Source organism: Phascolarctos cinereus, unplaced genomic scaffold (genome assembly GCF_003287225.1).
Source record: "Phascolarctos cinereus isolate Bilbo 61053 unplaced genomic scaffold, phaCin_HiC Scaffold_2;HRSCAF=192, whole genome shotgun sequence".
Lineage (NCBI taxonomy): Eukaryota > Metazoa > Chordata > Mammalia > Diprotodontia > Phascolarctidae > Phascolarctos > Phascolarctos cinereus.
The window spans coordinates 121,855,178-121,881,817 of record NW_027555625.1 but is presented as its reverse complement, the minus strand read 5'-3'; positions in this window follow the sequence as shown (position 1 = coordinate 121,881,817).

Below are 26,640 nucleotides of genomic sequence, written 5' to 3'. Positions count from 1 at the left end.
CTAGAATTGGGAAGATGTAATTGCATGATCACTATCTAAATATTTAAATGGCTGTCACAGATAAGAGGGATTAGATTGGTTTTCTCTGTGAACTAGGAGCCATAAATATAAGTTGGGTAGAAGCACATTTATACTTGATTTAAAGACGAAATTCCCAACAATTAGACACAACTATGCACACACGTTGCCAGGTCTTACAGCCCTGAGGCTCTCATTTCTCCCTCTCTCATAAAGGTTCTTTTCAGCCCTGGACTGGGTTCAGTCCTAGAGGAGCCTCACCTTCGATCCAGGGTAACTTTCCCCCCATCTTCTATGACTCTTTAGCCCTCACCTAGTAGCCCTGGGATCTAAAAAAAAAATCTCTCAAATCCTATATTTGGCTCAAGCCTAGAGTTTCCCTAAAAGGACAAAGAGAAAGGTATTCAATTTGCATAATAAATCACCTGCCTATTCATCTCCTCTATGCAAAAGAAATGCTTAACAGTTGAGACAAGCTGGTGTGGTAAGGGCAATATCTTAAGGCCTCACTTCATGCAGGCCCTATAGGATAACGTTTCCTTAAAAGGTATTGAAATCATCATCTTCGAAACTTATTTGTCCAGCAGACTAAGATTCGAACAATTGAAGTAGCTTCACCGTAGCCTAAGTACAAAAGCTAACACAAAAGAATACAAAGCCAGTAGATAAACAAGGCCCGGCATTGAATTGATACTATATCATTGTTGAATATCCTTTTCCTGCTAGCTAAGTAAACTTCTTTTTATGAATGGTTAGACAGTCAATGAGAATCTTATTTCACTCAAATTCTGAACCTGAAGCATCAGAATTGCCCGAATTAGGCCCGGCTAACTAGGTGGTGCAGTAGATAGAACACTGGACTTGGAGTCAGGAAGACTCCTCTTCCTGAGTCCAGATCTGACCTCAGACACTCCCTAGTGTCCGAGTGACCCTGGACTAGTCACTTGCCCGTTTGCCTCATTTTCCTCAACTGTAAATTGAGCTGGAGAAGGAAATGGCAAAGGACCCCAGTATTTCTTTGCCAAGAGAACCCTAAGCAGGGTCACAAAGAGCTGGACACAGCTGAAAACACTGAACATGGTCATTAATGAAGACTTTTAAAAGTATAATAATTTATAACTACTACTAAAGCTTGGTACTTGTTAGTTGATTGGTAGACCAGCAAGCATTTATTAAGTGCTGACTATGTGCCAGGCACCATACTAAGTGCTCGGGATACAAAGAAAGGCAAAAACACTACTTCTGCTCTCAAGGAGTTCCCATTCTAGCGAGTCCCAATAACCTTCAGGATCAAAGATGAAATCCTTTGTTTGGCTTTTCAGTCTCTTCAGAATCTTGCCCCTTCTTACCTTTCTAGTCTTCTTACATCTTAGCCCTCTCTATATCCTCTATACTCCAGTGACACTAGCCTCCTTTCTATTATTTGCACGTGACTCTGGGCATTCTTCTCCTTCCCCCTCTTTTCCTCCTGGCTTTCTTCAAGTGTCAGCTAAAATTCCACCTTCTGCAAAAACCCTTTCCCAGTCCTCCTTAATCTTAGTGTCTTTCTCTGAGCTGATTTTCAATTTATCCTGTGGATAAATAAAGACATATGTCTTGTATGTACATAATTGTTTACATATTTTCTCTCCCAATTAGTTATAAGCTCTTTGAGGGCAAGAACTGATTTTTGCACAGTCCCTAGCACATAGTAACTACTTATTAAATGCTTCTTGATAACTTGTCGAGTTATTTTCAGGTTAGGGTCAAGCTTGGAGTTCTCAGCTAGAAGAGAGTATTCCTCATCTGGCTTGCTACAGCAGGCCCACCAACCTGAGCTCTCCCCTTTCTAGTGTCCATGATGCCAGCCTGTGTGGTTTTTCCATTCCAGGGCAGTTGTATGTTCTGTGACCACATGCCTACCCTCTTGTGTATTTTCTACCACTGATACAATTGTCTGTGTTATTATTGCTTCCAGGGTATCAAGGAATTCTGGATTCTCAGAAATAGAAGGGACTTGATGATCATCTAATACAGGCTGGATTCCGCTCAACAGCTTCAAAGTCCTGCTACTGCTTTTCCTGAAAACTTGGAAAATGTATTTGCTGTACTACGCAGCTACCTAGACTTAATCTTCACCCTCTAGATGGTATTCTTAATATTCTTGTATGTCATGGACCATTTTGGCAGTCTCAAAACAATGTTTTTAAAGCATAAAATAAAATACATAGGAACAAAAAGAGAACCAGTTATATTGGAATACAGTTATCAAAATATTTTCAAAAGTTCACATACCCCAGTTTAAGAACCCCTTATTTAAGAAAATCATCTTTTTTTCCTTTCCTTCCTTTCCCTCCCCTCCTCTTCCTTTTTTCCTCTCCCTTCCCCTCCCCTCCCTTCTCCTTCCCCTGCCCATCCCATCCTATTCTATGGAGATGGTATATCAATCTGATAACAAGCTATACTTCACCATTTCTCACTAAATGACTTATAAAAAGCTTGAGTGCATGCAGTAAATGCATTGACTTTTTAGTATTTTTTCCCTCCTTTCAAAAAGCTGCCATTTTAAGAGTGTGTCTGTATTCAGACCCAAATAGTGTATTTTGAGTGCTACTTTTATACAAGACATGAAAAGACTTATAAAAAGCAGAATGAAAATAGGATCCAAACATAAACAATCAAAATATAAGCTTTTTGTCATAAATAGGTGAAGGCTGAGTTCATATTGGGCATGAAACAAAGGTATATCTTTGATTGGCTAGGGAGCAGAAAAGAGAAAGCAACCATAGATATTCAACACAGGAACTCCAAATTGTAAAAGGATTGAGTTTGAAAAGTTTGTTTTTAAGTCAGTCATTGTTTTTAGAACTTGGGGCTTGTATTCTCATAGAAACAATGGAATGAGTGGTGATGAGATTCCTATAGTGGTATGTGAATTCCTCCAGAAAAGTGAGACATTCGATAGTTTCCTTTTATGGCAGCAGTGGTCAGGTGTATGCTCCTATTGACACTGGGAATACTCCCAATAGCTAACCTTGGCCTGATGAGGTGACCTTGGGCTGGTTTCACCACCTTTAGCTGGAATTCATGCCATGCACCAATGGCTCTCTTTGGTAGTGCTTTTAATTGTTTGATTTTTAGGAATGCATATTACTCCAAAAACATACATACAAGAGCTGTAGCTTCTAAAGAACATAATCCAAAGACTTGTAGCGATATTTCAGTAGGTTTTAGTGTGAGGGTGTTAAATGTTTCAAGGATCATACAAGCCCACAATGAAACAGAGTTAGTTGCACTGAAGTGCAAATGGAAGCTGGGGTCATGAAGAGTAGGACACAACTGAACAACAGAAACAAAGGGAAGCATTGTCAAAAACGGAAAACATCCCCAAGAACTGACCAACCATTGCTGGGAAACGGCCCGATTAATTCTCAGAAAAGAAGCCAAGCCCTTGAAAGGGAGCTGCCACTGGGAGGCTCATAAGGACCTCTACAGCGATGAGTCTAACACTCCAACTTTTAAAAAATGAGAGCCCTCCCAAAGAGCTTCTGTGTACATGGGTTATATCTATCAGTGTTCACCATAACTGACATTAAAATGTCTTAGTGTTTTTATGAAAGTAATTTTGACTTCATGGACCTCCTGAAAGGCTCTCAGGGACCTCCAAGGGTCCAATACAATGTAGATTTCTTGAAATTGAAAGAACAGTATTGTTTGGGTTTTTTTAAGTTAAAAAAAAAGTTGCTAACCATTCCTATTAAGAAGAAATAGTTGTCATGGATAAGGAGATACAGATTGGAGTACCAAAGAATGGGAAAAGGTACTTGTTAATAATGAAAACCACTTTTGTACTTAAACCCATATCAAGACTTATTTTGGGGGGCAACTAAGTGGTACAATGGATAGAGCACCGGCCCTGAACTCAGGAAGACCTGAGTTCAAATCTGGTCTCAGACCAAACACTTGATACTTATTAGCTATGTGACCCTGGGCAAGTCACTTAACCCCATCTGCCTTTAAAAAAAATTAATTAATTTAAAAAAAAGACTTGTTTTTGGCAAAAGTCTTGATGCGGGTTTAAGTACAAAAGTGGTAACATCTTTATTAGACCATAAAACATCCACAAAAAAAAGATGTTTTGGTGGTTTATTTTAAACTTTTGATGAGCCTGGAAGGCTTGCACTAAGAAAATTACCGACCTTGATAAATAACTTGATATGCATGGAATTACATGACATTCCCAGAATTACAGACATTCCCAAACTAAGACAGAACACTGAAACTTGACCTTGCACTATACCATGTCATGAAAGGTTAAGAAACAGATCCAAGAGCTGGAGATAAGCATGCTCTGGTGGCCTGGGAACTCTCCAGATTTAAATCCCTCTGAAAATCTATGGGCTATGATCAAGGCTAGACTTGAAAAAAAAATAAACTTTATAAAAAATATACCTAATATCCAACATGATAAAAAATGTGGTCTCACAATAAAGAATTAAAGAATTCTGTCAAAATCTTGTAACTCAAAGCCAAATGGTGTAAAACAAGTGCTTTAAATAAAAAAAAAATTACTGCATATTAAAGTTTTAGATGAAAAACATAAGTTTATTTGGTAAGCCAATAAATCAAATTATTTTACTTTGTCCCAAGCAATTCACTAACCACTATATTGCGGCCCTCAATGCTTGTTTAATCCACAATATAAAAAAAGCTCACATTTATATACCATTCTAAGGTTTACAAAGTATATTTCCCAAATGACTCTGCGAGGTATAGCTTGCAAGTACTATTATTCTAATTTTACAGATGAGAAAACTGAGGTTTAGCAAAGTAAAGTGACTTCTCCACAGCTTGTCAATGGACTAGCCAAGATTTTAGCTGAGGTCTCCTATTGAAAATATAATACACTTTCCACTATATTGCTGTCACATGGTAAGAACAAAGCCACTCACATTTCCAGAGCATTTCAAGCTTTACAAGAAATGTTTCCCACTTAATGGTCCTGGAAGAAAATACAAATGTTATCCCAGTTTTACACATGAGGAAACTGAAGCTCATTGATTTCATCAAGGTCATGTATCCAGCTTGTAAGTGTCAGAGCTAAGACTGGAACCCAGGTTTCCTGAATCCCACCCAGTCTAGTATTCGTTCCACTACACAGCAGCCTTGCTATTTGCCATAAGGTACAGGTTAACAACGAGAGTCTTTTAAGCTGAAAACTGATCTAACAAATTATGGTTCTATTAATATATTAATAGAAGCATACCTTAAAACACTGTCCAACACCATTTCAAATAAACCTTGTTAATGCATTATCAAGCCTGGCAGCTCTGCCTCCATGCTCCCCACCAGGATTCTTCTGGTTTGTCTCTAGCATAGTTCCTGTGGAGGTTAACTGCCCCTAGGAGCATAATTTCACCTAAAGTCATGTTTACATGAAACCAATCAATGACTGGAGGTGAAACATGCCATAGGCATTATTTTTTAAATCACTTTTAAAAACCATAAATCATGATTTCATTGGCATAAGGAACTCCCAATGAAGAAATTTCCTCTGTGGATGTAGATAGACAACTTATAGTCTCAAGAAGTTAACTTAGGGACACTGAGAGTCAGTCAGTCAAGTCAATACACACTCACTGTTTGAAAAGAATCAAAGAGTGTAAGTTATTTCCCTGTGATAGCACAGCCATTATGCATTAGAACCTCGATTTGAACCCAGGTCATCCTAAGGCTAGCTTTTCACCCTTGACTCCATATTGCTTCTTTCCTGGAGGCTAGATTATGGATTTAAAAAGGGTTTGGGGGAGGGGACTAAATTGGCCATTTATACCATTGTTGCTATTAGAAAATGTGTTCCCTGTCTTCCCTCAACTCCTACCCTACAGACAGGCATAGGAAATCCACCTTTATCCTGTCATAGATCTGGCAACAGCATCATCTCCATGGTTGAAGTTGAGACTTGACTCCTCAGTCTCCTTCACAACCAGTGGTGGATACAACTGGGCATTCCAGCGGCAGCCAGAATAGGGAGAGGATAGTGGTGGCTCCAGTCAATCAACAAGCATTTATTAAGCATCTACTATGTGTCAGGAGATGAGGATAGTAAGACAGTGACTGCCATATTCCCAAAGAGGAGTCAGCTTCCCCTTAAGGTAGAAAGTCGCCATCACCTAAGGTTTTCCAGCAGAAGTCAAAGGCTCACTTGAAGGCTCACTTGCCAGGAATGTTGTAGGGGGGGCCTCCTGCTCGGGAGTGGGCTGAACCAGGTGACGTCTGAGGTTGATTCCAGCTCTGAGATTCCAAGCATGATGTGACTGGCTGCCTACCTACGCTTTACAGGGGAAGGTTATCACTGAACGTGGAGCACAGGGCATGCTCCACAGTAAAAAATCTTGGGTGACCATGAAAACCAGGGAGCTTCTCGTCTGCTGTATTGAAGCATCTCTTGTTAATAGTGATATTCGTGAACAGGGAAGAAACAAGAACCCTCCCACAATGCCTTTCACTTTTCAAACTACTTTCACATATATTATTTCATTCTGGCCTCACAAAAATCCTTTGTGGTGGGTAAATCAGGTATTTTCATGTCTGTTTTATAGATGAAGAGATCGATTCAGAAAAGCTAAATAAGAGAATACAGCCAAAGGTTTAGCTGAGATAAGACAGGTACCATTATTCTACTAGGAGTATTGATGACCCTTGAATGACTTCTCCATGCTGCCACTAGGGGGAGGTCAGACTAGCAAGATCTGGCACTGACTCACTAAGTCCTCTTCATAACGGGCAACCTGGCTAAGCTGAGGCTGGTCCGACCATGCCCCTCCAGGCGCCTCCCCTCCTTCACATCTAGCCATGGCTAGAAGGCTTGCCTCTATGTATTCACACATGGATTCAGCAAGCCATCCTGGGGTCGACCCAACCTGCAGAATTGCAATGGCCCAGTGCCACCATGGTCTAGGAGGAATTACTGGAAGTACTCACAAGTGTTACCTTGATTGGTAACACTTTAACAGTCTGATGGATATGGCAGGACAGTTAAACTAAAGTCCTCGAGCACTGTTTTGATCACATCACTAGAAGCCCCGTGGCTTGGCGGACAGAATGCTGTACTTGGAATCAGGAAGACATGGGTTCAAATCCTGACTCACACAGTCCGTCTACTGCATATGTGACCATGAGCAAATTACTTAAACTCTCTGAGCTTCAATTTCCTCAGCTGGAAAGTGGGACTATGAGTACCTGCAGAACAGGGTTGTCAGGAGAATCTGACGAAACAAGGTTTGCAGAGGGATTTGCAGATGAGTGGGATTGAGACCACCCACCCAAATAAAAATTCAGAGGTTTCTCTCAGTAGAAACAGAAGTTTTATTCTAGCAAATCTTGCACAAGAATTGGGCATCACCTACCCAGGACGGACTGGAGTAGGGAGGCAGGATACAAGCAGCAAGCAAGTAGTTACATACCCTTAGACAAACACCTCTAAGAAAACCCACCCCCACACTTGTTTACCTGAATCTCTTTATCCCCATTGGCTGAGGTAAGAGACAAACATTTTACCCAGGAACTAAGAGATACATTTTACCCAAAACAAGCTTGGAAGCTAGCAGATTGCCTTATTTGGCAAAGATAAGGCTGGGGTAGTAGTTACAAAACCAGGGAGATGGTGGGCAGCTGGTGTAGGACTTTATTTCCCCAAAACATGAGATTTACAGGAAAGTGAAACTTAGACCCAGCTCATGCTAAAGTCTTACTGCATTTTTGGAGCATAGCTTCCATTTTCTATGAGAAACTTTTAGTTGTCCCACACAGTTTCCCCCCCTGATTTCATAGTTGAAAGTTTCTCACACCAGAACTGGTAGGTTTCTTCAGCCTCCCTATTTGCTATTCCATCAGGATCTGGCCTTCCTTCCTCCTGATCGACTGTTATCCACCCTTGATTCCTTGATATCATTAGTCTTATAGACTTACCAACAGGCTCTTTTCATATAATCATTCTAGAGAGGGTCTTTTGTACAGTAGTAGTAATGAACTGCACCATGCAAGGGACACACACTGGGAGTAGTATGACTCCACTCACTGCTATCAATAAGAACCATAAAACCTGCTTCCACCAAGTTCCCTCAAACCAGGACCACCCCTTTAAGTAAATATGGGAAGGATTAATCTGAGCATTGACAAATCAAAGGGGCAGCCCCTTCATAAATGTAGATACAGAGACCCAAAAGAAAACAAAAATGCAATTGTCCCTTTAAGATTCAAAAATTCTTTTCCTATACAGCTGTTTGGTAGAGAACATCATCAATGAAGTCCTCTGGTCCTTGGTATTTGTTCCAGCCACCTCCAGCACAGCATCTCAGCATCTTCTTCTTCTTGTCTTCTTGTAGGAACCAGCTTTCTGTCCATTAAGCTCATTTTACAGATTTTAAATTACTATTTCTAGTCCTTAAAACCCTGACCATTTTTACGAACTCAAAATTGGAATCATGGTCAATTGTCATGTTTAAGAAATTCACATCAGAATCCAGTGTCTTATACTTTACATTAATCCATTATTAATTTCCTCACCAGGGGGATGAGATTTCACTAAGGGATTAATCACAGGTTTCAGTACATACATATCAATTTTTAACACAGTACATATAAAATCTTAAAATTTTAGTCATGCCTTGTTTCTTTGATGGTATTTACAACACAAACCACAAGCCATTCTCCTTTTAACATTATTAATCAATGGTAACAAACCTTTGGGTATGATATTATCCAACTAACCAAAATGCCATTCTCACAAGCCCCTGATTGTCCCCATACCATTACCAAGAACTAAAGAATCCTAACTCATATAGGAGCACTAGTCCCAGTTCTATAATCACCCAAGATGTTCCATAATCAATTATTTTAGCAAATTTGTTACTGTACTTATAAAACCTTCTGGTTATGAAAACTAGCCACTAAGAGATTAGAATAAGGGAACAATATTTCCCTCAACTTCCTGTCAACTCCAGACAGAGTGTTATGTCAAACTGCAAACTGCACTGAGCCAGACTTAAAGTCCGCCAGGTTTTGGTTAAGGACACCTGGAGTTGGACTCAGAAACAGTCAGTCATTAGACCCAGCCAGTTCCAACAATCAGTTTAAGATATGACTATAATCTAATCTTTTTCTTATGTCTCATGCTGACTGCTTGCTCTGATCATAGAAACTTGCTATAGAACGAAAAAGAGCAGGGACAGATGAAGTGTCAAATATGACAAGATAAAACATCCTTAGCTTTGTTTAAATTCAGATAGAGTTGCAGCTCTCCAATCATACAGTATCTGCTTCTCCTCACAGCCAAACTCAGGAATAGTCAGGTGGGAAACATTCCTTTCCAAAGGAACACAATGGGGAACTGGGCCAGGAGGATCCCATCCTAGATTGCCCCCTCAGCCTTGAGTGCGACAATGTGAGATCTCTCAGATGGACTGAGTGTAACAGTTTTGTAGACTGTTACAAACTCAAGGTTGGTTACACTAGCCTGAACAGGCTCAAGTTTCAAGTTCCTAGAAAACACATGATCTGTACTGTTACATTAGTATTAGGTAATGGCTAATGCTAAATAAGGATAAAATAGCTAGGATTGGTAGTATTATAACGAGATTCCTTTTTTCTGGGGTAGATTTTCGCGTTTTAGATTGTAAGGCTGAAATTCCTGTCCAATGGGAATTTACAGCCAGTGATGGGTGGGTGTCCCTGCGTTAGGACTATATAACCTTTGTTCTGACCTTTGTGTCTCACCTCACTTCATTTGGACTGCTGGAGGAAGCAGACGCCCACTTCTCGTGAGAACATAATAAATCTTTCACTTTATACCTAGAAAATCGCCAAGTGTTATTTTTGGGTAACTGTAGCACGCAGCCTTTTTCCGAAATGAATCACATTTCCTCTAAGTAGACCTCTACCTGTTCTTGTGGCATTTCTTTCAGATACTGATTTGATGCAGATAACAATACCCAGATTTAAACTCAAAACAAAATTAGTTATAGTCCCAAGAGCCTTTTACCTCAAACAGCCAGTCTCACTAATCACAGTTTAAAGCCATATGCAGTTAATTTTACTCTCATGGAGTTGCAATAAGCAATATAGATTTACCAGGATTTACCAGGACTCATACATAAAAAATCTCACTTTACATCTTTCCTCCTCAAATTTAAACTTGCCCTGGTGTAAAAGCCAATCATTAGAAATCATTTCTATCTACTGTACATAAACTTGCAACTTCTCAGCAAGTCAAGTTCATTGTCTAGGAACTGCATAATCCTAACAAGTTCTTTTCTCAGGACAAATGACCTTGCCCACACAGATGCAGTAATTAATTAACCCTTTCAGGTTTTAGCATTAAAACAGTAACTCCAAACAACTTACTTAAAAATCTCACAAATTTCATAAATGATAACAAAACAATTTTAACTAAAAATTCCCTTTAAATAAAAATTTGGAAATTTTATGATTTCTTAAATTCCCAACAGCCAGATTCATTCCTTTTTCTCTTTTCTCTGAAGACACGATTAAACAGTCTAGATTATAAAAGAAATTGCCATTCCAACAACATAACTAATACAATTGAAAACAGGCACAATAAAAAATTTTTCTTTCTTTCTAAACCCCTTCACCAGATTCAACAGTCTCCTGGGGCCACTTAGTTAATAAATTTCTTAATGCCAAATAACAATATGTGCTCTTAAAATTATACAAATACACATTTCTAAGTTCAATACCCTTGGCCCTTTTATAAAGGGATATTATCCACAAGTTCATATATTTCTTCAATATTTCAGTTCCCCATTCATGTCCACATTTTCTTGCAAAAGTTTTACAAACAGTTTGGAATCACCTATTGTAATCAGGTCAGTTTAAAATGTACTGGGCCAGTATTCTAACTACTTCTTTTTGCTTTCCCTCCAGGTAGGCACCTCTGGGGCTTAATAATTAATTGAACAGTAATAATCATAACTCACAATAACCAATATCTTTATCATAGCCAGTATCCATATTAGATTTAATAGAATCCACCCATGGATCTAGCCTGAAAGGTGGGTGGACATAATTCCTTCCATCTCTCCACAATTTTATCTACTGGTTTTTAAATTAGGCAAAAAAAAAAGAATTTTATTTTTCCATCCTTCTACTTTAAAACATACCATTTCTTCACACCTTCTCAACTTACTTAAACTATCTAAAGCTATTCAGAGGATATCCTCATCCAAGGGTGAGGAACTTAAGACCCCCACCCAAATTATACTCATCAGGACTACTACACAGCTTTCTTTTTGCATTTCTGAAGGGAGATAATTGCTCTCCCTCCCCTTCTCTCTTCCCAAACTGCTTTTACAACTTTACTATGCATGCTAAACAATTCACTCGTCTTACACTATTTTTCCACTGTTCTTTAGTTTCTTTCAATTTACTTTAGTGCCAAACAGTGTAACAAGTTCTGAAATTAAAAACATCACATTTTTACCAATTTGAATGAGTTAGGGCTCATGGGGAAACATCATGGTCTCAGCAACAGTCGCACCCAGTCATCCTCAACAAGCCACAGCCCTCAGCACAGCCCCCAGCTGCCCATAAATTATCTTTTGTTTATGTTCTGGTACACAAAAACTTTTCTCTTTTATAAGAGGCAGAAAAGATTAAGTGCTACCTCTCTTTTTCATTCTGCCATCTTGGCTCTACCCCCCGCTACCTCTCTTGTTAATCTGAGGGGAAAAGGTTCCCTTTTTCTCTCTTTGTCTCCACACTCAAATCTGGCCAGAATTAGAATGCAGAGAGAGAGAGAGAAATTATTTTTTTTTCCAAAAGTTTCAAAACCTTCTTACTTTCAAAACTTCTATTCACACACTGTGCAAATAAACTATACCTTCCTTAAGCTTTCTATACATACTCTTCTCTCCTACATGCTTAAACTTTCTTGCCTTTCTTTCTAATGGACTTTGATTAAAGTCCCTTTAAAACTGATATCTTTTGAATTCTGACCTGACACTTTGAAAATCCTTCTCAACTTGCTTTTTACCAATCATATAACCTAAATAATAAAGTATTTTTCTCTCTTTCTCTCTCCCATCCACCTGCTCCTCTGAAGCTGCTATTACCAGGGAGGGAAAGGGGGAGAGAAAGATACCACAGTTCAGCTGCAGCCTTTTGCTGTCTGGCTGCAAAAGATACACACTGACACTCACTCATACCATGCACAGACACAAACAGACACACAAAAAAACAGACATACAACAACCCTCTGCCCTGTAGAATCCTCAAATCCTCAAACTATACTTAATCATTTTTTTCCTACCCTTTCCTCTATATTTTGGTAGTTCATTCCAATTCTGCAATCGATTGCCTAAAGGACTGTCTATAAGTACCTCACATTTGTGCTCCAACTGTGAAGATTTAAATTGTCCCTTTCCCATTCTTAGGGAACCCCTAGGCCCTCACCTAGGGAATTTACAGGAGCTGTCACCCAATTCCCTGAGTCTGAAGACTCAACCGAATCATCGAGGAGGGTCACCCACTCCTCACCAGTCACCCACGAAGCTTTGTCAGCGGCATCCTTTCAATAAGGTATTTATTCTGCAATTTGGTTAGGCCCGGACTCCGCCTAAACTAGAGTCTGCCCTAAAGGGCCCTCACCCTATGCCAATTACCTCCAGACCCCTGAGTGCTTACCTCTGGGTTGCATGCGTACAACTTATGTGACTGCTCTCATTCACCGGCCGGCGGAATTTCTTAGTTTTGTTTTTAGTCGTTGGAGCCCTAACAAGCCTTCTGTTTCTCCGAGTCCCTCTCTTTGGGTTTATTTCAATGACTGGGCGATAACCTCCCTCCGGGGCTCAAGACCTCCGAGAAATCTCAGATGCATGCTTGGTCTTGACCTCAGTAGGAAAGCCCCCTCCCTAACTAAAGAAAATCCCAGATGATTCCCCAACTGAGTGGGATTGAGACCACCTACCCAAATAAAAATTCAGAGGTTTCTCTCAGTAGAAACAGAAGTTTTATTCTAGCAAGTAGAATTGGGCATCACCTACCCAGGGCGGACTGGAGTAGGGAGGCAGGATACAAGCAGTAAGCAAGCAATTATATACCCTTAGACAAACAACCCCCCCACACACATTTGTTTACCTGAATCTCTTATCCCCCATTGGCTGAGGTAAGAGACAAACAACTTTACCAAGGAACTAAGAGATACATTTTACCCAAAACAAGCTTGGAAGCTAGCATATTGCCTTATTTGGCAAAGATAAAGCTGGGGTAATGGTTTCAAAACAAGGGAGAGGGTGGGCAGCTGGTGTAGGACTTTATTTCCCCCAAAACACAAGATTTACAGGAAAGTGAAACTTAGGCGCAGCTCATGCTAAAGCCTTACTACGTTTTTGGAGCATAGCTTCCATTTTCTATGAGAAACTTTCAGTTGTCCCACACACAGATTTTTAAATGCTATATAAATGTTTATTATTATCAATACTTCATTATTATTGTTAATTATTATCGTCAATACTTTATACAAAAGTCTTAAGTGACTCCCCTATTGACCTGGCCTATTGCTCAGGGTAGGATACTAGGAACTTATATTTAGAGCAATGGGGGATTTTACAGACTATCTTGTTTAATTCTCTCAACTGAGGCTCAAAGAGGTTGTCATCTGCCCAGCTGCTAGCCCAAAATCACCTTGGAGATATATATATATATATGCACACACACACATACACATACTATACACACACACACACACACACACACATACAATATAAGCATGTATCAACTTCCTTAACTAGACTGTAAGCTCCTCAAGAGTAGGGACTTTTTTCACTTTTATTTTTGTAGCCTAGCACAATGTAGTAGGCATTTAATAAATATTTGTTAATTTATTGTTAAATGACTTGCCTGAGTTCATACAGGTTGTAAACATCAGAGGCAGAATCTGAACCCAGGTCCTTTGACTCTAATCTTTCACAATCTGGCCCCTTTACAACTTCATCTTATACAATTTCTGTCATTTTTCTCTATTTTCCAATCAGACTGAATGATTCTTCATCCCTGTTCTGGCCCTACATGCTCCATTCCTTTGCTCACACCATCCATTGTACTTGAAATAGTTTCTTCTATCTCTACCTGTTGACTCATTTCTCTTATTTCAAGGGAAATACACAAGTTAGGTGGTTCCTCCATCAAGGAAGCCTTCCTTAAATCCACCCTCCTCCAAACCAGGGCTTTCTTCCCCCTTAGAATTTCTTCTGGCCAATAGCCTGGCGCTTTCCTTCACATATCCTTATTGTACTTGGTATGACATTTTCAGGTAGGTGGCACAGTGGATGGAGTCCTGAGGGCCTGAATTCAGGAAGACCTGAGTTCGCATCCTGGATCATGCCCTTACTATGTGACCTTGGGCAAGTCGCTTAACGTCTATTTGCCTCAGTTTCTCAACTGTAAAGTGGGGATAATAACAGTACCTACCTCCCAGGATTGTTGTGAGGGTCAAATGTGTCTATGCCACACCCAGAAGTGAATTAGGGAGTGGAGGTGAGCAGAAAGAGGATGTTTTGCAGCAATTACTTTGAGTGCAGTCTTTCTAGAGATCAAGAGGATGTACAGAGCAGATCATGTACTTGGCTTCAGTGCAGAGTTGTACTTTGGTCCTCGATATACCTTCTCAGTAAATATCCCTTTGTAAAAGCTGATACTAATTATTTAATTGATATTGGGAAAAGTTAACCAGTCTATTGATACTAGGAAGAACACACCATATAGGGGCTCATGGGTATTAGTATTAGATAACTCAACCCCTATCAATTCCACTATTAAACTGTGAGCTCCTAATGAGCAAAGATATTTTTTTTGGCCTTTTCTTTTTTGCTTGGTGGTTAGCACAGTGCATGGCACATAGTGGTGCTCAATAAATTCTTGTTGACTTGGACTTGGACAATGGTCTGAAGTGAGGAGTCATTTGAGGCCAATTAAGATTATGCGGGAATAATCTAGGTAAGAAGTGATAGCCTGAAATAAAATGGTAGGTATATGAATAGGCAGAAAAGGGTTATATGTAAGAGAGACTGTGAAGGTTAGAAACAGCATGATTTGGCAGCTGATATGATATGAACCTGTTACACTGCAAGAATTAGTGCCTTTCCCAGTATAGTCAATCCTCAACTTTCCCAGGGATAATATTCCTAAAAATAGTGTGAAAGTAAAAAATGTGAGTGTTGATACATTGAACTTATGGAAAATAGAGGGTCAGGTTACTACAACCACAAAAAATTGTAATCTTTCACTGAAAATTGTTGAAAATACACTTTTCTGTGTGTAATTCTTTGTAACAAAACATTAATTCTGATAACATGCACTTTTCCTAACACAGTAATCATGAAATAACTCATAAAATACAGTACACAAAATAAAACTAGTAACATGCAAAACATTTTTCTTACAAGTAATTCTCTGGAATTCTGTGACCTTTCTGTGCTAATACCTTAATTTAAAAAAAACCCAAACATTAATTTCAGACAATATTCACTTTTTATGACATGAAATTTCCAGCACCACAAATTCTTTACTCCTTTTTGCAGATAAAACTAATCATCAATTTATGAACATCAAACTTGGTGTGATAATAGATGCAGATATTTCAGTACCAAGTTTGCTCAACACTTGTATTTTCTCAGTAAGCTGCATCACTGACTTTGCACACTTGGCCTTTGAATCCAAAGGATTTGCACTAAACTCTGGGGGCATAATTGCAACCCCAGCTTCCCTCTGGGGACCCAAGCAGCCAGCTAGTTCATGATAGGCATTGGCAGAAGGAGCCCAGAGTCTGCCTGGGAAGCCTAAATCTGACTGTAACATCCAGGCAGTACTTCTAGTTCCATCCTTAGGGACCCAGCAGAACAATCGAAACCCTCTTCCTCAGACTCTCCTGTCAAAGAGTTGAAGATAAATATTGTTCTGTCTTTGCCATTTTCCAGCAGCGTGATCCTAGGCAAGTCATTTAAGTTCTCTAGGCCTCTGCTTTCACATCTGTAAAATAAAACCACATGGGATAGTAGAAAGAACAACATGCTGGGACTTAGACAACTTGCATTCAAATCCCAGATCTGTCACTTACTAGATCGGTAAATATGAGCAAGTCAACTCCACTGGCCTCCATTCAACTGTTTTCATTTTCCCTTCCAAGCCCCAGGTCAAAGTATTCCTAGTTATGGCCCTGGTGCATGAAATTGGGTGACAGCCCCAAAATGGCAGTATGGTCTTCACTAGTGAGGATATGCTTTGTTCTGAGTCATTCTCTGGTTGTCCTGCAGAGCATACACAGTAGGGACATCATCAGTAGCTCCAAGAGAATGACAAGTTACAGGGGCAGTATTACATAGTGGCTAGAACGCTGTTCTGGGGAGTCTGGAATATTTGGACTCAGATCTCACCTCTGCTTCTTAGGTTTATGACTCTGGACAAGTCTCTAAACCTCTGTGTGCTTCTCTAGGACTTATATCACAGATGGGTTGCAATCTGGCTTGGGGAGGGACTTTCTACAATAAGAGTTCCTTACACTGGCAAAATCACAATTCCTTCTTGTAATCACTTTTGTCTTTATAAAGTCACCAGCATAATCAATACTGCCTAAGCTGGGGGATAATGGCTTTATACTGACCACCACCCCATCCTAACACCATACCCTGACCTGACCTAGAGGAAAGAACCATGGAGAATGGAATGGTTCAAGCATTACTTTACAAGTAGGAAAAAGGGACTTAAGATCCTATGACTAATATAACTAATGAATCACTGCACATAATAGGCTCTTGAGAAATGATTTATGAATGATGAATGTTACTAAATATGAATAAAAATTAATAAATGTTACTCTGGCTAATTCACTCTTTGACCTGGTGCAAATTACTTTCACCTCCCTCGGGCTCCTCACTTGTCAGATAAAGGACTTGGATTAGGTATTTTGGGGGACGCTTTACAACCAACATTCCATGACAGGGAGGAAGCATAGGATAGCAGAAGGCGTGACGGATTTGGAGTCAAAAGACCTGGGTTCAAATCCTGCCCTTACCCTTTACAATTTATGTTACCTTGGGTAAGTCACAACCTTTCTGGGCCTCAGTTGTTGCATCTGTAAATTGGAAGTGGTTGGGTTAGATGGCTTCTAAGGACCCTTTGGGATCTCAATCTATAATCCTATAACCCCAAGTTGCAAAAAGGCTGAGAGCTCAAGAGGCACAAAGGGCTGCATCAGATGATCTCTTCAATGGAGGACTTTAAGCAGAGAAATAATGGCCACTTGCCATGGATGTCATTGATGTAACACACCCTCTGGACTACCTCCCCAACCTGGCACTGGCAGTTGTAGGTTAGGTCCCCAGGGAGGGACTACTCCCAGGTTTCTAGGTACCCTATGGGACTGTATTCAGACAACCATTCAAAGCTGAAAGGAACCTCCAAGGTCAAACAACCCAACCTTCTCCTTTTACAGATGAAGACACTAAGGCCCAGAAAGGTGAAATGACTAGCCTCAGAAGGTAGATGGCACAGTCAAGCTTTGAACTCAGGTCTTTTGACCCCAAATTGAGCCTATTTTCCACCTAGATATGTAGCTTTTCATAGATCCAACAAAGGACAGAGCTTTTTTTCTTACTATTCTTAAAATAAATCCTTAGTCTCTAAGGAACTTTTATGGGGTTTTTTCTTACTAGTAACCACACAGAAACTGAAAGAAGATAAGAATAACAAAAACAAAAAATTACAAAGTTTCCAATTTCACAATAAAAATTAGCCCTCGTACTCAGTGAAATGTAAAGATAGGTACAGAACCAAGGAAACAATTTATTCAATAACAATATTATAAAGAAAAACAACTTTGAGCAACTTAAGCATTCTGATGGATTCATTGACCAACCACTGTTACTGGGGGTTAATAAGGAAGCATGTTTCCCACCTCCTGCCAGAAAGGTGATGGATTTAAGATGCAGAAAAAGACGGATTTTTAGAAAAAGCTGACGTGGGAATATGTTTTGCTTGAGTATGTACATTTGTTACAAGGGTTTTCTTTCTCCTTTTTTTCCTAATCTGTGGGTGGATGGGAGGGAGAAGAAAACTTCCAATAGGGTAGCCAAATTTAAAAACAAAAACAAAAGCAAAAGAGGGTCATTGAAGCTTTCTTAAATGAATAGAAGAAAGCAAAACAAAAAGCCAGAAAGAATCAAGAGCAGCTTCAAAAGTTACATGTTGAATTTATTATTTTAAAATTATTTTAAAAGCAAACTATACATAATAGAAATTTATAGTTTGATACACAACATTTTTTTCTATTCTAACTGTATCCATGGAAATGTTACTTTTATTTTGGTGTTTAAGTTTAAGGTGAAAAATAAAATTATTTTTTAAAAAACAATAAAGGAAAAGGCAACGAGGCCTACTCTTGCTTGGTTTCTTTCACTTCCCCCACTGTGCTCTCTTCTAGAGAAACAGCCCAGTTCAACCTCTATTTAATTTTGTTACTGTGCCTTCTGGATGCCTCCAATGTCTAGTAAAGAATCTTCCTTCTTCACCTCTCCCTTACCTTTGCTTTTACGGGTAAAACTCAGAAGGTGCAAATAGTTGCTGATTAGCTCTATGACCATCAAGAAAGTCACTTCATTCCTGGGAACCAGTTTCCTCCTCTGTAAAATAAAACAGTTGCAAGTCGTTTATTGGTAGGAAGAAAAATCCAATATTCTGCATGAGAACATTATTTGTGATCACAAAAGGGGGAAACAAACTATGAATCCAGTGGTTGGGAAGTAGCTGAACAAATTTCTATATGTTAATGGAAGAGAATTTGGAGTCAAAGGACCTGGGTTCAAATTTCCATTCTGCTACTTACTATCTATGTGACCTTGGGCAAGTCACTTAATGTTTGGGGGGCTCAGTTCTCTCAAATGTAAAATGTGGGGGTTGGACCAGATGACCTAGAAGACCCTCCCTAATCTAAATCTCTGTATTATGAACCTGTGAATGATGGTTATGAAGAACGTAGAGAAACATGAGGTGATCTGTATGAACTGATGCAGAGTAGAGAAAAAGCAGAGGTAACATAATCACAATGCCCATATCAATGTAAATAAAATCAGCATGGAGAGGCAACAAAACCAATCAGATACAATTGCCAAGTTTAGCACCATGTCAGTCAAAGTTGAAGGACACAACTCTCCTTTTGCTTAACGATTGACAGACTGCTTTTCAGGGAATGTGTTTTAATGAGGGTTGCTTGGGTAATTGTTGTGAAATGCAAATTACATTAAAATAAAATGCATCAATAAATTAATAAAATAAAATGAAAGCATTCTATCTAATGAGCTCTAATAAGTGTAGATATAATTACTGAAAAAAGCTCCCTAAGTGAAAATGGTATCATCATTGTAAGGGCCAAGGACCAGCTGAAATGTGGTTTACAATTTAATAATTTCAGGATATATGATTTTTTTCAGTGTGAGTAACCCTACACCAAAAACTATCATAGTTCTTCTATAACTTAGTAAATGATCTTTGAAAATTTCTGTGGCCTCATTTCTCAAATATATAGAAAACTGAGTCAAATTTGTAAGAAAAAAAGTCATTACCCAATTGATAAATGGTCAAAAGATATGAAGAGGCAGTTTTCAAACAAAGAAACCAAAACTATCTATAGTCATAGGAAAAAATGATCTAAATCACTATTAATCAGAGAAATGTAAATTAAAACAACGCTGAGCTATCACATCATACCTATCAGATTTGCTAATGTGACAGAAAAGGAAAATGATAAATGTTGGAGGAGATACAAGAAAACTGGGACACTAATACATTGTTGGTGGAGCTGTGAACTGATCCAACCATTCTAGAGAGCAATTGCTCAAAGAGCTATAAAACGCTGCACATACTTTTTTGATCCAGCAATATCAACACTAGGTCTGTATTCCAAAGAGATAAAAAGGGGGGAAAGAACCTATTTGTACAAAAATATTTATAGCAGCTCTTTTTTGTGGTGGCTAAGAATTGGAAATTGAAGGGGTGCCCATCAATTGAGGAATGGCTGAATAAGTTGTGGTACATGATTGCAATGGAATATTATTGTGCTATAGGAAATAACTAGCAGGATGATTTCAGAAACACCTGGAAAGACTTACATGAACTGGTACAGAGTGAAGTGAGCAGACCCAGAAGAATATCGTACACAGTAACAATACTGTATGATGAAGAACTGTGAATGACAGCTATTCTGAGCAAAAAAAAGGACCCAAAACAATCCCAAAGTAATCATAATGAAAAATCCTGTCCTCCAGAGAAAGAACTGCTGGAGTCTGAATACAGACCCAAGCATACTATTATCACTTTTGTTGTTGTTGTTGTTGTTCAAGTTTTCTTCCACAAAATCACTAATATGGAAATGTTTTACATGATGGCACATGCATAACCTTTATCAGATTGCTTACTGTCTCAGGGAGGGGAGAGGAGAAGGAGGGAGGAATGGAATTTGAAACTCAAAACATTTTTAAAAAGAATGTTAGAATTGTTTTTACATGTAATTGGGGGGAAATATTATTTTTTTTAAAAGTTTCTATGGTCCAAAAGTTCATTACCCATAGGACAATCTGGTGATAACTTCCCAATCCTAGTTAGATTAACCTTGGAAACACAAAAAGCATTTTGTTATCACAAATAGTGATACAGTCCATCATAGAGACTATACTAAAACTTCCAAATTTATAAGACCTGCCAGAGTTTACTGGGAGTAAAGCCTTTGAGAACCCCTGGGTTCTCACCCACATGTATTACTATGAAGGATCAGATGAGTACTTTAGGGGAAGGGAATTAGCCAGAGAGGATTAGCTCACATTGGTATTCTTTATCTATGATCTGCATTCTGCTAAAGTAATTTCACAATTGAGAAAGCAAATGAGAAAAATTGATAGGTCTCAAGTATTATCTTAAGGCAAGAGGGCAAAATCATCTCTGAACTTCAGGCATTTTATAAACATTAGCCCAACTTTCTGGAAGATGGTAGGGTGTGAGACTGCAAGTGAACAAGACTTCTGGTTATTTTCCACTCTCTTACAATTTTTTATAGTATGATATATAATATTTTGGTCATATATCCAAATGTGAATTTATTCTGGAACATTGATATAAGATACAAACCTAAACCAATGTCTGCCCCTTCCAAAATCACTAACAATCTCTTAATTGCTGAATCTAATGGCCTTTTCTCAATCCTCATTCTTCTTAAACCATTTCCAGTCTTTGACACCGTCAATAACCCTCTTCTCCTTGACGCTTTCTTCTCTCTAGGTTTTCAGGACACCACTCTCCTGGTTCTCCTCCTACCTCTCTAACTATTCCTTAGTCACCTTTGCTGGACCTTCATTCAGGTCACAAAGGTAACTGTGAATGTCTCACTGGGCTCTGTTCTGGGTCCTTTTTTCTTCCCCCTCTCTACTGTTTTACTTGGTGATCTTATCAGCTCCCCTGGATGCAGTTATCATCTCTCTGTTGATGATTCTCACATCTATTTATCCAGCCCTAACCTCTTCGCTGACCTGCAGTTTCGAATCTCCAGCTGCTTACTGGACAGCTCGAACTGTCCTGTTGACATCTTAAATTTAATGCGTCTAAAACCAAAATCATTATCTTTTCCCCTAAATCCTTCCCTCTTCCAAACTTCTCTATGACTGTTGAGGGTACCATCATTTTCCCAAGTCACTCAGTCCCCAAACCCAGGAGTTATTTTCAACTCTCCTCTCTCACTCCTCATATCCAATATTTTGCCAAAGCCTGTTTATTTTAACTTTGTAACATCTTTCAAATATGCCTCCTTCTCTGCTCTGACACTGCCTCTATCTTGGTGGAGGTCCTCATCATCTCACACCTGGATTATTGCAATAGCCTACTGAATGGTCTGCCTGCCACAAGTCTCTCCCCCACTCTAGTCCATCCTTTACTCAACTATTATATGATCTTCATAAAACACAGGTCAGACCAAATCACCCCATTCCTCCCCTCCTACTCAATAAACTCATCCCTCCAGGATCAACTTTAAAGTCCTCTGTTTGGTGTTAAAAGCCATTCATTACCTCCCCACTACCATGACCTGTCTAGTCTTCTTACACCTTATACCACCCCCTTGGGCATTTTCACTGGCCTGGAATGCCTCCTCATCTTCTGGCTTTCCTCAGGTCCCAACTAAAACCTTACCTGCTATAGGAAGCCTTTCCAGATCCCACTTATTTACAATTTCTCCATATGTAGCCTGTTTGTACATAGTCGTTTGCATGTTGTTTCCCCATTAGACTAAATTCTTAGAAAGAAAGGACTGTCTTTTCCATTTTTGGGTGTCCCTAGCACTTATCACAGTGCCTGGCACAGAGTAGGCATTTAATAAATGCCTATTAACTGACATGCCTAGAAGTAAACTGACCAAGTCTCTGTCAGGCTGAAACCAGAGAGTGCATACTGTGTATGTTCTAAGCCCTGCATCCTTGCCCATAAAATGTGTGTCTGGGGCGGGAGGAGAGAGAGAAAGAGATAGAGATGATGGGTGCTTGTACTTGGACCTCAATTTCTCCCTAGCCTCAGAAACACTATCCCTCACAGTTTCTCCCCAGCCCAAGGTCACTGTGCCTAGCAATTACTCATGAGTGGGCCCCAGCAAGACCCTTATCTCTTTCCCTGGTGCAGTTCCAAACAGCACCTGAAGGAATTATTAGGTTGAACTGGCTTTGCACTGGGTCATAAAGACATTTTTACCCACTGAACTATCTATACTACTGCCTTACCCCATTATCTACATCCTGGACTCCTCATTATCTGTATTCTAGACTTAAGACATAGGTATACTCCCTACATCTATCTTGTCAAACAAGACATTGATTGGTGGCAAACTGGACAACTCTCAGTTGTCCCTGACCGCTAGTTAACTTAGTGACATAGCAGGCCTAAAACTGCACCTCCATGTGGCCCCCCCTTGTGGGCTTTTCCCAGTGAACTCTGGGTAAAATGCCTGCGCAGTAGATACAAGAGGTGCACATTTCTTTAACAACTGACCACTCCTTAACCACTCCCTAATCCTGCCCTGAATCACCTAGTTAGCATATTTGACACACGTCTTATATTTTATACTATATAAACTTTAACTATACTGTTTTAAGATTGCAGGTTCCTTAAGAATCCTTGCCTGCTGAAAAACTTAACAATAAACTTTTTGCAAATTGACTTAGAGATTGCTTGAGTTTGTGAATTCATTCCAGACGGCCCCTCTCAGCTCTCATCCGAGAGAGAGAGAGAGAGAGAGAGAGAGAGAGAGAGAGAGAGAGAGAGAGAGAGAGAGAGAGAGAGAAAGGAAAAAGATCAAAATCAATGCCTAGGGTGCTTTGCTCTGTATTGCCTTGCTAATCTTTTATCAGCTATAATCATTAGCATAAGAAATAATGTGTGATTTATAGTAAGAACATGGTCCCAGGGGAAAAAAAATCTTCATGTAACCAAAATATGATGTAGTTCCAGGGAAATTCCTATATTATTAGTTAACCTTAGATGTGTAACTAAATCATTGTATAGTATGTATCTTAAGTATGTGACCATAATAATCATATCTATATATTAATCTTTATATTAAAATATAGTTATTTGCCATGAGCTTCTGATAAAAAGCACCCTGTTTTTCACAAGAGCCTTCTTGAATAAAAGAGAACTGATTTGCGCAATAGCAAGCCTTTTAAAAAAAAACCATATATGAATCAAGAAAACTATAAATAACTGAATTTTGTATCTCCAGGTCTTAGACCACAGGGCAGAGTGTAGACCCCATTTTTGTTTCTCTTAATAAAGGTTGGTTTCTTTCTTATATATTTTCTTATATAGTATTTCATATATATTCTTTGAATATATATGTGTATGCATATATATATACATACACACATACATAAGTACATACATACACAGACATATATATCTAACAACTGAAGAATGGTTGAACAAGTCACTGTATATGAAAGTAATGGAATGCTGTGCTTTAAGGAATAATTAATATGAAGAAATCAGAGAAACATGAGAAGACATATGAACTTAGGCAAAGTGAAAAAAGCAGAACCATGAAAACAATATATCCAATGATTAACAAAATAAAGTCAACATAGAAAGGAAAGGAGAAGATACCAAAGGAATGGGAAAAAATTGTACCTTGATAATAAAAATGGCTAAATGTATATAGCACTCCAATGTTTGCAAAGTGCTTCACATATGTTAACTCTTTTGATCCTCACAACCCTAGGAGGTAGGTGCTACTATTACTCTCCCCATTCTACAGATGAAGAAACTAGGTATAAAGAGGATAAAAGTGATTTGCCCAAGGTCACACTGCTAGTAAGTGTCCAGACCAGCATTAGACCTCGGTCTTCCTGACTCCAAATCCCACACTCTCTGGGCACACTGGACCACTTAGCTCCTTAGGTGACCAAGAGAACACCAATAAATACTGACTTATATGCCTACTACACAAAATCTTCAGAAGAGTTATCTACACATGAATAGAAGGCATGCTGGAAGACAATATTAGTAGGGAAAAAGCAGGCTTTCAAGCCATATTTAATAATGGACCATATCTTAAGCATTCCACAATTTATTGAAAGATATTTATGATATATGAATCACACTTAGCTTTAGTAATTCTCATGCACAAGATGAGGGAGTTAGAACAGATGGTCTCTAGTAAATCAATCAATCGACCAGCATTCTTTTAGATTTACTGTGTGTGGATTAAAAAAAATTTTTTTTCATTTGGTCAAGCAAAGCACTCCTTTACAATATGCTTTTGCAACAAGTTCAAAATATCAAGATCCTCCCAAATTCCCTGGAAGATATAACCATCAAAATAACCCTGTTCAAATCACCCTCTGATAATAGACATTGTTGTTGTTTAGTTGTGGCTGACTTTTTATGACCCCCATTTTCTTGGCAGAGATACTGAAGTGGTTTGCCATTTTCTTCTGTAGTGCATTTTACAGATGACAAAACTGAGGCAAACAGGGTTAAGCGACTTGCCCAGGGTCACATAGCTAGTAAGTGTCTTAGGCCAAATTTAAACTCAGGTCTTCCTAACTTCTGGTCTGGTGCTCTCCACTGAGTTACCTAGATTCCCTTAGGCAAATGGGCAAGGCATAGGTATAAAACAGGGAGCCATATGCTCACCAAAGGTTTTCATCACAGTGATAAAGGAGCTCTAACAAGTCAGTTTCCTTCTCTGTAAAAGTTAGGGTCAGGGGGGCATGGACTAGGTAATGGGAGGAAAACTAATCCAGTGGAAATATACCAAATTTGGAAACAAGAAGCCAGTCTGTTACTTCCTTCCTGTATGACATGAGGGAAATCAGTGAATCACTTTTGGCCTCAGTTTTCTTACACATAAAATGAAGGAGTTACAATAGATGGTCTCTACTCAATCAACAAGTAATGTTGTACATGACTAATATGGAAATATGTTTTACATGATTGCACATATACAACCAACATCAAATTGTTTATTGTCTTAGGGAGTGGAGGGAGGGAGAAGAAAATTTAGAACTCAAAATTTTATAAAAAATGAATGTCAAAAATTGTCCTTAAATATAATTAGAAAAAATAAAATACTATAAAAAGCAAGTGTTGTATACTGCATTATATATTATACACATATTGTATACAATATTATAAAATATTTATGTTCATACACACATATGCACAAACATTATGTATACACAAAATATAGATACTTGATATTTTAGAGGGAAATGTGCTAGCAGCTAGAAGACACTAGAAATAAAATGAAGTCCCTGAGCTGAGACAGGAAGGAACTAGAGATGCTGAGAACTGGAGAGTGTGAGGAGAAAGAATATTCCAGGTATGGCCCAGAGATAACAGATGGGGGGCCTCCTATGAGGAACTGTACAATTTGGCAAGACCACTGTGTGCATGGAAAGGAATAACACGTGATAAGGGCCGGGTTGCTAAGGGTTTTAAGCACTGAACAACGGTGTGTATATTTGATCTTGGAGGTTATGGGGAGCTACTGAAATATATTGAACAAGGGAGTACTGTGAGATTGAATTTACAAATAGAATCTGGCCTTGGTTTTAGCAACACCTAGGTTCAAAATCTGCCACTGATAAGCACTGGCTATGTGATTCTGAGAAAGTCACCTAATCTCTTAGAACCCCAGGCAACTGCCCCTCTTAGTACCCAAGGAGAAGAAGAGTATTAATTGCAGAAACTTTGCTGACCTAACTTGCTAGAGGGACTTTCCTCACTGGGAGCTTCCCTTACAGGGATGAAATCAAGCCTGGACCAAACAAACAAAACTTTATATGTTAAGAGAGAGAGAGAAACACAAAGTACCACAGAGACTGAGACAGAAAGAGAATCTTTCCGGTTGCATAGGTAATTGGGTCTTGGGTTTTTTAAATTGCTCAAATCGTTTCCGTTCATAGTAAAAATTATTTTTTAAACAATCTTTTCCCTCCTCCCCCTCCAAAAAAAACCCAATCAGATCTTTCCTTTAGAGCTGGAAGAGATCTTAGAAATCATCTGATCTGATGTTCTTGTTTTACAAAGGAAGAAAGACTG